Raw genomic sequence first — 17973 nt, forward strand, 5'->3', positions numbered from 1 at the left:
CCTAAAAAGATTCTTTTTTTAAGCTACTTTTTAATTTCTTGTACAATCTAGCAAAAATAACAATTTGACTTCTCTTTATAGCCATAAGTCTTTAATTTACAAGACACAAACTTCGATCTATTGTTAATGAAACAGGTAATTTTAATTATACGGGATATAAAAATAAATTATTTTACCATTTCTAGTCAGAGATGAGTATCATGGTTTTGGAAAAACAAAAGATCTCCTAACCTACCAAAACCTCAAAGTTATTAGTGAAAGAGCTCCCTGCTTCATTATTACTTAATAATTAAGAATTCTTCAAAACTACTTCTCTGACCCCTACTGTGTTCTGTAAATCTGGCAGTTAACAATTCTGTCAAAACTACTAATTTTCCTTTGGTCCTAAGATTCCTGTGGAATCTTGATCGTAAATTCCACAATGGCAGAGACCACCTTCTTTTTAGTATCTGAGAGCACATAGCAGGCAATCAATAAATATTTGTTCACCAAGTACAATTTCTAGGCTCTTGATTCCTCTAAATATCTACTTAAAACCAGTTCATTAAGAACCTTCAATATATTTAGAGGCACAAAAAATTCAAATCTTCACTTTTCTCATTTCTCACCAGGAATGCCTAAGTCTTTAATTCTTTACAAGGTTTATTAACTGATTTGAAGAACATCATTTTGAAGTCTGTGTTAAGTGAAAAGTTCCCTTCAAATAAAAGAAAGGACTGATATGCTTTAAATCAAATCTTAATATAACATACATAACAAGGGATCACAACACACGCACTACTTACTTAGAGGTGAGGAGTTAGGAGACCTTAAGCTTCTGTCCCTTAATAGGCTGAGAAAGGAAGGAGGGAAGGAAGGAAGGAAAAGAGAGAGGGAGGGAGGGAGGGTGGGGAGAGAGAGAGATCAAGTATGAAATCACCTTCCCCAAACACAAATATACACAGCTATCATGAAACATTTCTGGCCAAAGATGGGTCCACATCTTAATCCCCAGAACCCATAAATGTTACCTTATTTTTAGAACACTCCCTAACACCATACACAAAAATAAACTCAAAATGGATTAAGATCTAAATGTAACACCAGACACTATAAAACTCTTAGAGGAAAACATAGGCAGAACACTATGACATAAATCACAGGAAGATCCTTCTGGACCCACCTCCTAGAGGAATGGAAATAAAAACAAAAATAAACAAATGGGACCTAATGAAACTTCAAAGCTTTTGCACAGCAAAGGAAACCATCAACAAGACAAAAAGACAGCCCTCAGACTGGGAGAAAATATTTGCAAGTTAAGGAACTGACAAAGGATTAATCTCCAAAATTTACAAGCAGCTCATGCAGCTCAGTATAAAAAAAAAAACCACCCAATCCAAAAATGGGCAGAAGACCTAAACAGACATTTCTCCAAAGAAGACATACAGATAGCCAAGAAGCACATGAAAAGCTGCTTAACATCACTAATTATTAGAGAAATGCAAATCAAAACTACAGTGAGGTATCACCTCACACCAGTTAGAATGGGCAAATCTACAAACAACAAATGCTGGAGAGGGTGTGGAGAAAAGGGAACCCTCTTGCACTCTTGGTGGGAATGTAAATTGATACAGCCACTATGGAGAACAGTATGGAGGTTCCTTAAAAAACTAAAAATAGAATTACCATATGACCCAGCAATCCCACTACTGGGCATATACCCAGAGAAAACCATAATTCAAAAAGACACATACACCCCAATGTTCACTGCAGCACTATTTACAATAGCTAGGTCATGGAAGCAACCTAAATGCCCATCAACAGACAAATGGATAAAGAAGATGTGGTACATATATACAATGCAATATTACTCAACCATAAAAAGGAACGAAATTCGGTCATTTGTAGAGATGTGGATGGATCTACAGACTGTCATACAGAGTCAAGTAAGTCAGAAAGAAAAAACAAATATCGTATATTAACGCATATATGTGGAACCTAGAAAAATGGTACAGATGAACCAGTTTGCAGGGCAGAAATAGAGACAGAGATGTAGAGAACAAACACATGGACACCAACGGGGGAAAGTGGTGGCGTGGTGGTGGTGGGATGAATTGGGAGATTGGGATTGACAAATATACACTAATGTGTATAAAATAGATAACTAATAAGAACCTGCTGATAAAAAAATAAAATAAAATTCAAAAAATAAATAAAATTGGTTGTAGTGATGGTTTCACAACTCTGTGAATGTAGTCAAAACCAATGAATTATATACTTTAAATAGGTATGTGAATTATATCTCAATAAAGCTGTTACCAAAAATATAATAAATAAATAAATAAATAAAACGAAGGAGTAGAGCATGACTACAGGGGAGCTATTTCAGATTTGGTGATAATTTCTCTGAGGTGGTAACAATATTTCAGCAAAGATGTGAATAATCAAAAGTAGAAAACTGTACAAAGATGTAAAAGAGGGCCTTCAGAAGGAAACAAGTGTAAAGAAACTAAAAGGAAAACATCCTGATATGTTTGAGAAATAGCAAAAAGGCTGATGTTAATGAGTGAATAAGTGGTAGGAAATGAGTCCTGAGAAGCAGGCAAGGGCCAGATCACACACAGCCTTGTAACACATGATAAGCAGTTTGGGGAGGTAATGGGTGCTTCAAGCAAGAGAATGACATGATTTGATTTATATATACTAAATGCCACGGGGAGAAGAGACTATAAGGAAAGCCCTCCCCAGGCAGATTGTTCCATATGTTCGGAAAGCATTTCTCTGGGCTTTATCCAGGGGACAAACACCAGAAGCTCAAAATAGAGCAAGGGGCAGGAAACTGATGAATGCTCCAGGCACTCTTCCATTCTCCATATTCATTTACTTGGAGTCTGGTATATTTCTGAAACTTCTACATATACTTTCCGATGTGATTTCTTCTCCTAGTTTCTCTATCAATCCAATCTCACTGTTTCCTATCTTTCAGAAAGTCACTGAAGTCTATCAGCTGATGGCAATCTTTCTCAAGTACTACCTTTAAAAAAACTTACCTAACTTATCTACTAACACATTCACTCAGAGTCCTCTGTACTCAAGAGTCCTGCTAAGTAGACACAAATATCCAGCAGACCTGCACGCAACTGACCTCTTTTAAGGCTCCCTTTAAAGTAACCCTAAGAGAGCCTTTTAGCTCTCACAATTCAGGCATCAGCACAAATCACATTTCTGTGGCCAAAAAAACAGCAAACAACCACACCTTCTCTGCTGAACTTCCTGTGGACCGACAAAAGCCATCACCATGTTGGTTAACTCCCTCCATAAATAAACAGCCCAGCCAACTGACTGTGGTAAAGTTGGTGAATTCTTCTGGCTACTTTATTTGGGAGGCATGACTAACACATCATGGTACTGTCAGCTGTAGGAATATTTATAGTAACTTTACACTAAACAGAATACTATCAGAACTTACTGGGAAAGAATTTTTTAAAAAATACATTTAGGCTGTACCAAATTCTTAACAGGAAAAAAATTTTTATCAGGAATAGATTCTCCGAAAAGAACTGTTTTTACAATTTCTAACCTTACTTCTTGGAAAATCATCCTTTGAAGTTGTCTGTAAAATCATCCTTAATAAAAATTAACACAGGGCTTCCCTGGTGGCGCAGTGGTTAAGAATCTGCCTGCCAATGCAGGGGACATGGGTTCGAGCCCTGGTCCGGGAAGATCCCACATGCCGTGGAGCAACTAAGCCTGTGTGCCACAACTACTGAGCCTGCGCTCTAGAGCCCGCAAGCCACAACTACTGAGCTCATGTGCCACAACTACTGAAGCCCGCGTGCCTAGAGCCCGTGGTCCACAACAAGAGAGGCCACCGCAATGAGAAGCCCGCGCACCGCAACGAAGAGTAGCCCCCACTCGCTGCAACTAGAGAAAGCCCACGCACAGCAACGAAGACCCAACGCAGCCAAAAATAAATAATAAAATAAATTTAAAAAAAAAATTTAACACAAACTTTTCCCCACAAGCTTCCAATAAAATTGGGAGATAGCGTTCCACAGGAAAAATTCCAAAACCACAGTATAAAGTACTGAGAAGGAATGAGTTCATCTGAATTAGAGTGTCAAAATGACCTTAATAATAATCCAACAGTTCTACTACATTCCTTCCAACGCTCTTTGGACCTCTCTTCAGTTTTTAGTAACGTGTCAGTCACAAAGCATAAGAGTTTCTCTAATGCATGGAGATCCAGACTCCGTAGAACTCTCAGCCTCCAAAACTTTATCTCCACCCTCCTTTAATCTAAAGTTAACATTTCTAAGAGAATCACATTTTTTTCTATAGGCGCTGTGGCCTGACACATGGTATACTCCAACATGAATGTTCTATAAATGTGTCTATACTACCCATTTTCTAAAGTCAAAATTCTATATAGCATTCTATATATCTATCCATCACATGTATCTATCAATCCACTCTCCAGTATTTGAACAAAACTTACTACATGCTATATTACCAGAACTGAGTCTTTTGAAATGCATGTCTTTAGCTGTCAGAACTATAAAATCTAGGTACAGATCTTTTATTAATATTTTACTTCGAATTTATTTATTCCTTCAAAAACCCATCAGCCAAAACACCATCACACATAATTTCAGTGTTGTCATTCAGTACACAGAGTAAAGAACAGTGAAGTAAGTTTTAACACTTGCTATTTTACCCTTTTCAACATAATTCATCTCTGTAAGAGGCAGGCTTGGCAAGCTTGAAGCATGAACTCTGGAGTCTGACTCTTAGGTTCAAATCCCAGTTCTGGCACTGATGAGTGGTGTGGGAGCTTAGACAAGTTATTTAACTTTTCTGAGCCTCATTTACTTCATCTGTAAAATGGGAAAAATAATAATTAGTGTTTTTCTCATAAGCTTGTCATAGGTTTAAATGAGTTAATATCTATAAAGCTCTTAGAATAGTGTCTGGCACATAGTTAGGATGATATAACTGTTAAAGAAAAATAAAATAAAGAAATATCTTAGACATAAGCTAAACAGACTCAGGACAGAAATGTGGTCTTGAGTGAAAGTCAATTCATTAACTAGTTCCTCTTAGTTTTTCAAAGGGCAAAATATTAAAATTATTAAAGTTAAGGTCCAGGGACTTCCTTGGAGGTCCAGTGGTTAAGACTTCACCTTCCAATGCAGGGGGTGCAGGTTCAATCCCTGGTGGGGGAGCTAAGATCCCACATGCCTCACGGCCAAAGGCCAGAAAACCAAAACAGATGCAATACTGTAACAAATTCAGTAAAGACTTTAAAAATGATCCACATCAAAAAAAAAAATCTTTAAAAAAAAGCAAAACAAAACCCAACAACAACAAAAAAGGTAAGGTCCAAATAATAAGAGATTCCTGTGAGAGATTAAACAAGTTGGGCCTGTAGCTGATACTCTTTGTCCCTGGCTTTGATTCCAACACTCTGCACAAGAACTTCCTTCCAAGTCCTCAAGGAAAGCTGTTTTCAAGCTCCTGGGCAATAAAACATTGAATATCAATCATGTCCTGTTACTTAGCAAATATGAACTCATCATGGTCACAAATACTTTCAGGAGATCCAACTGTGAGTTGTGAGTTATTAATAGCTAACATTTATGTAATGTTTTTTATGGGTCAGGCACTGTTCTAAGTACTTTACGTATATTAACTCTTTTAATCCTCTCAATAAGTCTATAAGATATGTACTACTTACTATTATCACCATTTTACAGATGAGAAAACTGAAGCGTAGAGAGTGACTCAACCAAGGTCATATACCTAATAACTCACCAACCTGGAATTCAAGCCCAGGCAGCCTAACTTCAAAGCCTGAGGTTTTAAACCATAGCTTCGTGCCTCAGTACAGAACATCACAGACAGGACTAATGATTTTAAAAAGCTGACCAAGTTAAAAATGTATGCTGGGACTTCCCTGGTGACACAGTAGTTAAGAATCCGCCTGCCAATGCAGGGGACACCGGTTCGAGCCCTGGTCTGGGAAGATCCCACATGCTGTGGAGCAACTAAGCCCGTGTGCCACAACTACTGAGCCTGTGCTCTAGAGCCTGCGAGCCACAACTACTGAGCCTGCGTGCCTAGAGCCCGTGCTCCGCAACAAGAGAAGCCACCGCAACAAGAAGCCCACGCACCGCAACGAAGAGTAGCCCCCGCGCACCACAACTAGAGAAAGCCTGTGCACAGCAACGAAGACCCAATGCAGCCAAAAATAAATAAATTTATTTATTTATTTATTTTAAAAAAATGTATGCTATGTCATGCTACAGTAACCAATAGCCAGAACTCACAAGCCAGGTAATGAGAAGATACTAAGAAAGCCAGTTTTCTTCTTTATTCTTCCTCATTCTCGTTCTTCTCCCAGGCCTCCCAAATAAATATGAGTTAATACAAGAGAAATGCTTTAAATAGTGCCTGGCACATAGTAAGTGCTCATTACGTGTTAAAAGGAGGTAGTGGTAAAAACAGTAGTGTATGCCTGCTGACCCTGCCTCACTCTAATAGCTGTGATATGCTAGGAACTGTTGATATCTCTACCATCTTTCCCCCTTTATGATTACAGGAAATGAATCAGGATAATAAATAAATACAGTCCACTGTAACAAATCCTAATGACTCTTCAACTGTGTTACTTTCACCTGACTATATACACAGGAGCAAACTGCTTCACTCCTTGGCTCTCTTTTCTTGGTTTACAAAGACTGGAATGGGGCCAGAAAAAAGCAGAATAAAGCAGCTTTGTAACCTTTTGACTAGTTGCCAAGAGCAGAAGCAAGGTTTGTGAAAGGAACTTAATCAAACTAAACTTTGACTGTTAGATGGAAACTAGAAAAGGATTCTAATGATAAAAGCTCTACACATGACCAAGCGTTGTCAACCTCACGATTCTGTATCACTGCAGTTTTTTAAATGATGTGCCTAGACACAGAGTAAAGGACAGAGGTGACAGTAACAAGAATTGGGGCAACAGGGTCTCCCTCTCTCAACTGTTCTGCACAATTATTTAGGTTAAAAGATTAAGAAAATCAAGATACATTTCAGTGAAAAAAAAACTAACAAACCCACACATCTCCAATTCCCAAAAAACAATATTGGAAAAAATCTAGCAGTCACTAGAATTTTTCAGACTGCAGGTTCAACACATTAGTGGGTTATCATATCCATTTAGTGGATACCAACAGTTTGTTCTGAATGAAATGCAATTAAACAAAATAGAACAGAAAACATTACAATGCATCACCAATAGTAAAAATAAATATTGTTTCATGAAACATCTGTTTCAATTTTAAATATTAATATGTACATATATGTGTGTAAGTACTGGATAACAATGAAAAATGCATCTTATAGTGGGTTGTGATCAAAAAAGTTTGAATGCCATTTTACCCAAAGATTTTAAGAAACTGACCCGGGACTTCCCTGGTGGTCCAGTGGTTAAGACTCCGTGCTCCCAATGCAGGGGGGCCGGGTTTGACCCCTGGTCAGGGAGCTAGATTCCACATGCCACAACTAAAGATCCCGCACACTGCAACTAAGACCCCGTGCAGCCAACATAAATATTTTAAAAAAATAAAAAATAAAAAAATTAAAAAACTGACCAGTCAAAAAGGAGGAAAATATCTACTTCAAGCTACGTATGAAAGAACACTCAAAGTTTTAGTGATTCTCTAAATTACAGTTTTTTAAAGGCAAGCCTCTGAAAATGAACAAAAAAGGAAAAAGGAACCATCTGGGTAAGAATCAATAGTTTACCATAGTTATTCCAAATAAACAACAATTTCACCGAATGAGAGGTACCAACACTAAATAAATATTACTAACAGGAGATAAACAGAAATGAGATAAAGCAAAGATTTTCAGTTCATCTAGCTATTAAATACCACACCAATATGACAGATGGTGCATAAGCAAAAGCTCTAGTACTCACTCTCAAGAACACTTATTTTTTAATGTTATCTAATCACTGCTTCCTAACCTATAGCAAAGTTAAGAATTGATGAAAAGGAAAAACAGATTTGAAAAACTCAGTGAAGTAATAACACACTGATTACTAGGGTATGTTTTTTAATAAGATATGTATGTACTATTTTGTATCCTAAAATGTTCTCTAAATTCTGAAATATTTCAAGAAAAAATCATACACACACACTTTGGATTATGCTGTCAGTAAAGAGAGTGAGATTATCATATTAATATAATCAATCTAGTAGGAAAAAATTAACATCGTTGTGCTAAATTAAAATGCCCTCTTATTTTGAAAAAAGGAGGAACAACAGGTGAATCTGACCTAAATCTTTTTCAACTACTATGGAAACTAAAGAATAAGTTCAATTCCACCTAAGAGCTAATCATTCTAATTTATTCCCATAGTAACAGTGCTGATAGCAACAAACTACCAATTTTCCTAAATTCAGTAATTGCTACATTATTAAATTTCAGGTGAAAGGAAACTATTGAAATTTTAGAAAATAAACTGATTATCAAACCCACATATAAAAGAGAGTTGCTTTTGAAATAAAAATCAAATGTTTAAATCAAAGTAAAGAACATTCTAAATACCAGTAAGTAAATCATCATAGCAAAGCTTACACTTTTCACCTCAATAACAATACTTTTCTGACAAAGAGAAAAAAAAAATCAAGACAAAAGCTACTATTAAAAATCAGTGCACTTAATTAACATGTCTGAATTAATAAAGGGGGGTTAATAGCATATAAGAATGAAAGTAAGTAGTATCCCTAACCAAGTGTCACTTCTGACCAGAAACAACGGTAGTTTTTTTGTTAACCAGATTCCATGATTCTCAATTGTATTCAAAAATACTCAGAAAAATAACTTCTCATCACATGTAAGTCCCAGGCTCTTCCATTAAGCTGCACCTCAACTGATATAAAATCATCTCCTTCCCTTAGAGATGCAACAAAATTTTTAAATCTGGAAATAATAAAAGCACAAAAGAGTAATAGTAATATGACTAACAATATTCTAAATGATTATTTGCATTTTTATTTAAAAAGGAATTGTTTTATGAAAGCACACCTCCTCTTTTCTAAAGTAAAAATAAAAAGACTAATTTAAATATATTACTCTAAACATGGTAGTCCTAAAGAAATGGATGCACTTAATTTTGTACAAACTTCCAAATCTCGAAATGAGACTAGAGGTAAGTCAGAAATTTCAGCTTTAGTCTTCTGTTTTATATTTCAAAGTTGTTAAATTCATATTGGGGTCAGTAAGATTTCAGAGTTCAAGACTATTACATAAATTTATTTAATATTCTGCAAATCAGAGAAAGGGAAAAAATTAATGTCAAGGGGTAAACATTTTAGTAACATAGAATGCATTTTATTAAACAAACTGCCTTTTCTCCAAATAACTCAAAAGTAATTAACTTCCATATGATACTTTTTTTAAGAGGGAAGGATATGGATATTACTTGCTTTCTTAATATGTGGTTTTTGCCATCTAAGAAACCTAGCTAGTAAAGGGTTTGCAATTTGCCTTAAGCCAGCATTTACAAAAAGACCAGGTAAAACCCCTCTCTAAAGTTCCCAACCAAATGCAGCATTCTTCTGTGTTTCAGAGAAATTGGATTTTTTAACTGTTTTAACCTATGAAGGAAGAAATCATTAAACTAGTAGAACTTTGTACAAAAAGGTCACGAACTCTGGAGCTAGAAAAACTAAGTTCAAATCCACCTCTCCTGCCAACTAGCTGTGTTACTTTGGGCAAATTGTGTAACTTCTGTGCCTTGGTTTTCTTATTTGTAAATGGAGATAAATATAGTACTTACTTCATAGCGTTTTAAGGATTAAAGCGTTAGTTAATACCATATGTAAGCCACTTGGTAATTCCTGGCACAGAGTAAGTGCTACACAAAATGTGCTTTTTAAAAAAAATTACTGCTTTACCACTACAGATTTTTACAGTTCAGTTGTGAAAAAGTTTCCCAAATGAAAATTACTTAATTTTATGTATAAAGAACATGACTTTACTTATATTAAGCTGTGATACAGATTAATGCAAGAACCTTAAATTCAATAATGAAAAGAAATCACTGAGTGTTTTGAAAATAGAAAATCATAAAATCTAGTTAAAAAAATCATATGCCGTTGTACTGATAAGAATTGACACCTTCTTAGGATTAAAGCTTATTTTCATTCTAATATGTTGTCTTCTTTTTCCCTACACCCTGGTGATGCAGGTTATGTTTAGTCTTACAGTTTAATTCAGATATATACAAATAAAGTCAAATTCAGAATCTAAGTGTAAATGTCAGCCTTGTATAATGTCACCTAGTTCATATGAACTGTCTATATATGTAATATAACTGTACATAGTAGGTATCCATAAAAAATTTGCTGAAAGGAATGTATTACAAAGATTATTACTATCTCCTAACTACTATAAAACTATTTGTTTTTATTTCCTAGGGAATAAAAACAAATCTAACTAGTACAAATATTAACCAAGCTAATAAGTTAAAGTGCATCCAACACAATCTGTAGCAAGATCTTTAAGATATTAAGCACTGACCGCCTTGGGCTAATCTGTTAATTAACTTACAATAAGTCAGCACTATCTACAGTTCCTCTTCTGGTTTAAAATACTACTACATATTTAAAAGGGGAAAACAGCAAAGATAAATTTTATGAAGCCCATATTTCAAATATCCTTTTTAATATACTACAAATAAGAGAAAATACCCTAATTATTTCTACATTTAATAATTAGATACCCTAGGACTTAGGTTAATGGGATCAAATAAAAATATCAAGATGATCATGTCGCTGCTGTTTGCTGTGTTCTCTGCCAATAAAACGTATCAATAAGGCAGTTTTTGCTTAAGCCATATATTCTGTACAAGAACATGCACCTGTATTTTTAAGTTAATCCGCAGATAGAAAGTCCACATATTTTTCCACTTTACTATAAATATTACAATTCGGCCCCTTGGTATAAACCAATTAAATAATGTATGGGAAAAAGAAAACCTATTCTTAATATCCTTAAATACATTTGGAACTATTTCTGTGTTGAACTATATTCTATGTTGAACAATTCTGAACTATTCTTCCTCCATTTAAATCACATAGAAGTTAAAATATCCTGCTATTATATGCAGAACACAAAAATCTTTTAGACAACTACCAAAAAAGAAGTTCTATGAGCTTTTTATCTGTAAACAAAACAAAGAGAATGAAGTCATGGAGTGGCTTAGGCAGATCACAGAAACCATCATACCGCAAGGTACAAATGACCAGGACACTGTAAAAATTTTAAATTTTTAAAACTGCATTTTCCTTAAAACATATACTAGGGTTCAAGGATAAAAATTAAAACATGTAAAACAAAGTACAGTACCAAGTAAAATGACAAAAAATAACAATCAAAAATAATCAAACAAAATCAAACAAAAAAACCCTGCAGGCATAAAACTAATATGCATAAATGTATTTTAAATTGAGCCATCAAGGTTACAAACTAAGACTCTGCCAAACTAAAGCAGAAATTTTTATAGAAAACCGACAGTCATTCCTCTCCTGAGCTTTAAAAACACATACATTATGTTGTCTCTAGTGATATTTTTTTTCCTTTGGCAGCTAAGCAAGAGGTGTAGGCTTTTCAGTAATTAGAAAGTCTATCACTGTTCTGTACAAAGAACAGGACCATGAATACAACTGCTCCAATGAGACCACAGGATGTTCGTTTCATGTAAGAGCTTTTATGCAGAATTTGTATCATAATAGGCCAAAGAGATTTTAGAAGAAAAGAGAGAGAGAAGGAGACTCCTTAAGACTTTTCAACTTCTACTTCTGTACAACAGTTTCTTTCTGGAGTCCCTCTTTGAAGGCAAAATGACTTCAGCCTTGAATTTTAAATTCTGCATCATAGATTTCTTAACCTAAAACGTTCATTCCTATGACATAAATTTATTGACATGCACCACTAAATACATTGTGCTCTCCAGCCTACAGCTTTGAAAAAACTAAAACCCATTTCTCTAAACACATGAACAGGACTTATTTGCGAAAAATGACCTTGGGGAAAACACCACCAATTTAAACCCTGATTTCCGTATTTTGTAAAATAAAGGGATAAGTTTGAATTCTTATGGTTCCCTCCAGCTGTGAACTATAGAAATCAATCTAGATTTAAACAGACATGCTGAAGAAGTAAGACGTTCAGAAATGAAAAAGGTTGAAAGAGGGCCTTGCATCAATCCAAATATAGGTATATGTATGTACAAAAAAAAAAAGAGTCCACCAGCCTGGAGGTAAGAAAACATAGAGTGTCAGCCCATATTCATTGGGGTTAGTTTTTAAAGATTGGGAAATGACGAGGCCAGGATGAACAGAAGCCAGAGTTTCCAAGGTAGGTGCTGGAGAGGAAGTACTAGTAAGGAGCTTTCAAAAGGGCTTCCTCAGCAGTGAAATAAGTCCTGAAAGCCAACCAGAAGGGTCCTTCTCTGTGGCTTCTAGGACTAATACGGTCAAGCTCCAAAGTCCTTTGCTAAAAATAGCTGAAGGGATCAGCCCAATTTTGGAATACGCCAAGGTCTATGCTATGCTTGCATATGTATATGTCTCATATAATGAGGGAGACTTTTCTATAACTTATTAGTCAAAAGAAAAGCAGATGCTAAAAGCTGTATTTATTCTGTTCACTGAAGTACTAAATTTTAGAGCACAATTTACATGAGAACAGAAACTAATCACACAAAAACATTTGTAATCAAATGCTAGACATACACCATAAATATTGGAAAGACAAAAATAAAAATTATCCAACTCTGTGTCTCAAAATATACCTCAGATAACAAATTTTGGAAAACAGGACACTAACCGTTATTAAAACTAATCCCTTCATTTTAGAGATGACTAAAAGCCTACAGAGACATTTAAGAAATTTATGAGAAACTGAAGTCTCAAAATGAGAAAAAGATGGTTTTAAGACGGTGAAAACAGTGAAGAAAAAAAGAGTCAGAAGAATATGCTAAGTAATAAAGTAATGTAATGTCTGGTCTATGAAGAAACAAGAAGAAAAACAGAAAACTTGTCAATACAGTAACAATGAAGAAACAATGTATAAGAAGCAAAGATAAAGATACACATGCACACTGAGTTCAACTAAAGAAAATGTACTTCGAAATTACTATAATGAACTCTTTAGCAGAAATTTTTTCAGTAACAGTACACTACAATTTTGGGCAATAAGCTTAAAAATCTGGGGCTAATAATCTCCCAAGAAACTCTGTCCTCCATCATAGCAACTGTCCTATAAGTAAAGCCCGTGCAGAAAACAGAGCTGATCATCCCAGAACATCCGCATGTTTGCCTCAGCTGTGCATATCCATTCTCATGGGATAGAGAACAAGAAAATGACAGAACGTCCTCATGACCTGTCGATTAACAAGATGACACAAGCCCAATCTGCCAGCAATTCCGAGTGCCTGCCACCTGTTAGCCTGCTCTAGCGAAAGCCCCCAAAACTGTGCACCAGCGAAGAACTGGGAACGCCTTTGTTGTTCCCTAACCATGGAAGCTACCAGAGTTCAGTCTAACCCAGCGCCTTAAGGAAAACTTCCCCCAGGCCGGGTAAATCTGCCCAGATCCGGGCTTGGGCAAAGGCCTCCTCTAGCAAAGAAAAGGAGGGAGAACCCAGGCGAAGCACAAATGTCACCTACTCGTCCCGGGAGGGGTAGGGGTCAAGGATGAAGAAAGTTGGAGAACCAGGACCTAGGACCCCAGAGAGAGACAGGCTCAGTTTCGCAGTGGAGCAGGGTGAGCACAACGAGGAGGTGGGCCGTCCTGCTGGGTGAAAACACAGCAAGATTCCAGGATCAACGGTCGGGGAAGAGAGGTGCTAAAGTGAGAGTAGGGGCAAAACCGAGGGGCAGTGGCTTAGGGAAGCGCTGAGGCGAAAAGGCAAGAAACCAGGGCTTTTAAAAGGCGGATGAGGCGGAGGAAAAATAGCAAGGCGAGATGTGAGCGGCGACAAAACAGGCTCAGCTGAGGGGAAAGAGGCGAGGCCGGCGTGGGGGGAAAGGAATGAAATAAGCTCAGGAAGCATTGCAGGGACAAGGGACAGGCAAAGAGAACCCCCACCCACAGGGACCGGGACACAACTCTTGACCCGTCCCTCTACAGGCTGTACTCGACCGACCGCACTCAGACCCTGTCGGCAGCGGAGACTCACCCAAAGGCTGCAGAGGCCCCACAGAAGGACATGGGGACCGGTCCAAACACACAGGAGAACCAAGCGGCTGCAGGAAACGGCGGCGTTAGTGTGACCCGGATGCGCATCCCTAGAAACCGGAAGTTGGCGGCCAGGGTCATCACACAATCCACACCTCGTTCCAACAGAAGACTTTGGGCGCATGTGTCAGGCCTCACGGGGAGGGGCGGGGAAGCGCCTAGACCCCGCCCACTCGGCCGTCCCGGGAGCCCCGCCCCTGATTACGGCCCGCCCGGCCCCTCGGTGGTGCTTGGGCCGGGTAGGTTGGTTCATGCGGCGCCTAGGTACCACTGAGGCCCAAGCAGCCTCGGTAAAAAAAAAAAATACTCAGCACTCATGTTTCAAGAAGGTGTTTTAAGTTGCGTGTAATTCCTTTATCTCTAAAGCGAAAGTGAAATGTTGGACGTTATTTGTTAGATTTAGAAAAACTGTGGGAGGAAGAATCTCTAGGAAATTCTGGAAGGCACTTGGAGGGGAGGCTAGCCCAAGGTGATGGTTTTATTCCGGTATTAGTTTATTCCTAATATTGTACTGAGCTTCCAGTTAACTTCTATTTCGTGCACAATATTTTATGTAATAATTTTATCAGAAACAAGGTTTTTAAATGCTTCGTTAACGTTAAATTACTACCCCAATATGGAAAAGGAGCAGGGTTGAATTAAGGTTTTGTGGGGGCCTGAAGTTTATTCAATTCGGGGGCTCTCTTTAAGGAAACCCACAATTACAAATACAATATTAGGTCTAAAAATGAATCTTCAATGTTAGCAAAGAAATCACAAATCACAAGTTTTTAAAATTTCATAAATAACACAAAATCCAGAAAAAATAAACAGTATTAGTTGATACACCTCTAAAGTACGTTTTTTGCTACATTTTTTGGCTGTATCTTCTTTGATCACCTTTTCCTATGACAATTTACTAAGTAATATCACTTACCGGGATCCTTGACTCCTCTCTCTGACACCATACATCTAAATCATCAGTAAATTCTGCAGGATCTACCTTTAAAATCTGTCCAGATTACGACTATTTACTGCCTCTGTTGGTATAAGCCACAGTTAATGTGTGGCCGTTTGCTGTTTTTATACACTTGCCCTTCCAGGGTCTATTAACACAGCAGTGGGCTCCTGTTAAAACCTTAATCAGATCAGGTCCCTCCTCCAGTGGATTCCTATTTCAAAGTGAAAACCAGAATCCTGCATAAGCCTAGAGGACCCTCAAGACTTGACACCCCCCAGTACAAATAACCTCATCTCCTACTCTTTCCATTATCCCTCTTTTCAAGGCACATTGGCCTCTTTGCTATTCTTCTAACCTGCACATAGACTCAGGGTATTTGTACTTGTTGATCCCTCTGCCCAGAATGCTCTTCCTCCAGATAACTGCATGTTTCACCCTATCACTTCCTTTACATCTTGGTTCAAATGTCACCCTTTCAATGAGAACTTTCCGAACACTATATTTAAAATTAAAGTGTTACCCACAAAAATAAACTCAAAATGGATTAAAGACCTAAATGTAAGGCCAGACACTATAAAACTCTTAGAGGAAAACATAGCAGAACACTCTGTGACATAAATCACAGCAAGATCCTTTTTGACCCACCTCCTAGAGAAATGGAAATAAAAACAACAATAAACAAGTGGGACCTAATGAAACTTAAAAGCTTTTGCACAGCAGAGGAAAACATAAACAAGATGAAAAGACAACCCTCAGAATGGGAGAAAATATTTGCAAATGAAACAACTGACAAAGGATTAATCTCCAAAATTTACAAGCAGCTCATGCAGCTCAATATCAAAAAAACAAACAACCCAATCCAAAAATGGGCAGAAGATCTAAATAGACATTTCTCCAAAGAAGTTATACAGATTGCCAACAAACACATGAAAGGATGCTCAACATCACTAATCATTAGAGAAATGCAAATCAAAACTACAATGAGGTATCACCTCACACCGGTCAGAATGGCCATCACCAAAAAATCTACAAACAATAAATGCTGGAGAGGGTGTGGAGAAAAGGGAACCCTCTTGCACTGTTGGTGGGAATGTAAATTGATACAGCCACTATGGAGAACAGTATGGAGGTTCCTTAAAAAACTACAAATAGAACTACCATACGACCCAGCAATCCCGCTACTGGACATATACCCTGAGAAAACCATAATTCAAAAAGAGTCATGCACCACAATGTTCATTGCAGCACTATTTACAATAGCCAGGACATGGAAGCAACCTAAGTGTCCATCAACAGATGAATGGATAAAGAAGGTGTGTCACATATATACAATGGAATATTACTCAGCCATAAAAAGAAACGAAATTGAGTTATTTGTAGTGAGGTGGATGGACCTAGAGTCTGTCCTACAGAGTGAAGTAAGTCAGAAAGAGAAAAACAAATACCATATGCTAACACATATATATGGAATCTTAAAAAAAAAAAAAAAGTTCTGAAGAACCTAGGGGCAGGACAGGAATAAAGATGCAGACGTAGAGAATGGACTTGAGGACACGAGGAGGGGGAAAGGTAAGCTGGGACGAAGTGAGAGAGTGGCATGGACATATATACACCACCAAATGTAAAATAGATAGCTAGTGGGAAGCAGCCACATAGCACAGGGAGATCAGCTCAGTGCTTTGTGACCACCTAGAAGGGTGGGATAGGGAGGGTGGGAGGGAGACGCAAGAGGGAGGAGATATGGGGATATATGTATAAGTATAGCTGATTCACTTTGTTACACAGCAGAAACTAACACACCATTGTAAAGCAATTATACTCCAATAAAGATGTTTTTTAAAAAAATTAAAGTATTACAATCCTCCCTGCACTTCCTAGCCCAGTTCCCTCGCTTAATTTTTCTACAATAACATTTTTCCCGTCCAACGATTTGCTAGTGAATTTGGTTTAACATCTCGCCCCCACCCCCACCACCCTCCCCTTCCTCCCCCCACCAGAATGTGAGCTCCATGAGGGCACGCATGTTTGTCTGTTTTGTTCACAGATGTATTTCAGTACCAGAACAGAACCTTGCATGTGGAGGGCACCCAATAAATGTTTGTTGACTAAAAGGATCAGTTGCTCATTTACTTTGCTTTTGCTCATCCAAAACCATGCAAGCTGAGCCACCAACTCCACCAGTGGGAGTCCATGAGTAACCAATGTGGTATCCCCAGAAAAGTTATTCCTAAAGCATATACATACACATAATTCTAAAACACACCTACAAGAAAGCACACAAATACCTCCCCAGAGCAAAGAATGCTGGACCTACTATCAATAAAAACCCTCCAATGTCTTCACAGTCCCTTCAGAATAAAATCGAAGCTCTTTACTATGGTCTACAAGGCCCTTCTTGGCCTGCCCTTCCTAACTCTCTGTCATTTCCAGCCTCCCTTACCCTCACGTACAGCCATCCTGTTCTTCTTTGTGCTTCTTGTACAAACCAAACTTTCTTGCCTCAGGGTCTAAGCAAATACCCTTTCTGCTCTCTTGAACACTCTTCTCCAAACCTTCCAATGAATTGTTCCTTCTGCTACTTTCAGTTAAATTTCAGTTCTGAAGGCTTCATGCAGGCCCCCCATGACCCCCATCTCCCGTCTAAAGTAGCTCTTCCATCCCCTTCGCATACCTTATCTTTTCTCCATGGTCCCTATCACTATCTGAAATTACCTTGTTTATTTATCATCTGTCACTAGAAAGTAAGCTCCATGGGGG

At 37.6% G+C, this 17973-nt stretch overlaps 1 protein-coding gene across 4 annotated transcripts in view; it reads right to left on the reverse strand.

Moving 5' to 3' along the window:
* Positions 1-14308, reverse strand: part of EYA3 (EYA transcriptional coactivator and phosphatase 3) — a 91524-nt gene extending 77216 nt beyond the window's left edge. For 2 of the 4 annotated variants that reach the window (XM_068539273.1, XM_068539269.1), the window contains exons 1-2: positions 14218-14307; positions 4697-4856 (exon numbers count right to left, since the gene is read on the reverse strand). The gene's annotated coding sequence lies outside the window, so the exon portion shown is untranslated. Of the gene's footprint in view, positions 1-4696; positions 4857-14217 lie in introns of all 4 variants that reach the window. The other 2 variants (XM_068539270.1, XM_068539272.1) reach the window with 2 other exon arrangements.
* Positions 14309-17973: the final 3665 nt, after the last annotated feature.

Source organism: Eschrichtius robustus, chromosome 3 (assembly GCF_028021215.1).
Source record: "Eschrichtius robustus isolate mEscRob2 chromosome 3, mEscRob2.pri, whole genome shotgun sequence".
NCBI classification, from domain to species: domain Eukaryota; kingdom Metazoa; phylum Chordata; class Mammalia; order Artiodactyla; family Eschrichtiidae; genus Eschrichtius; species Eschrichtius robustus.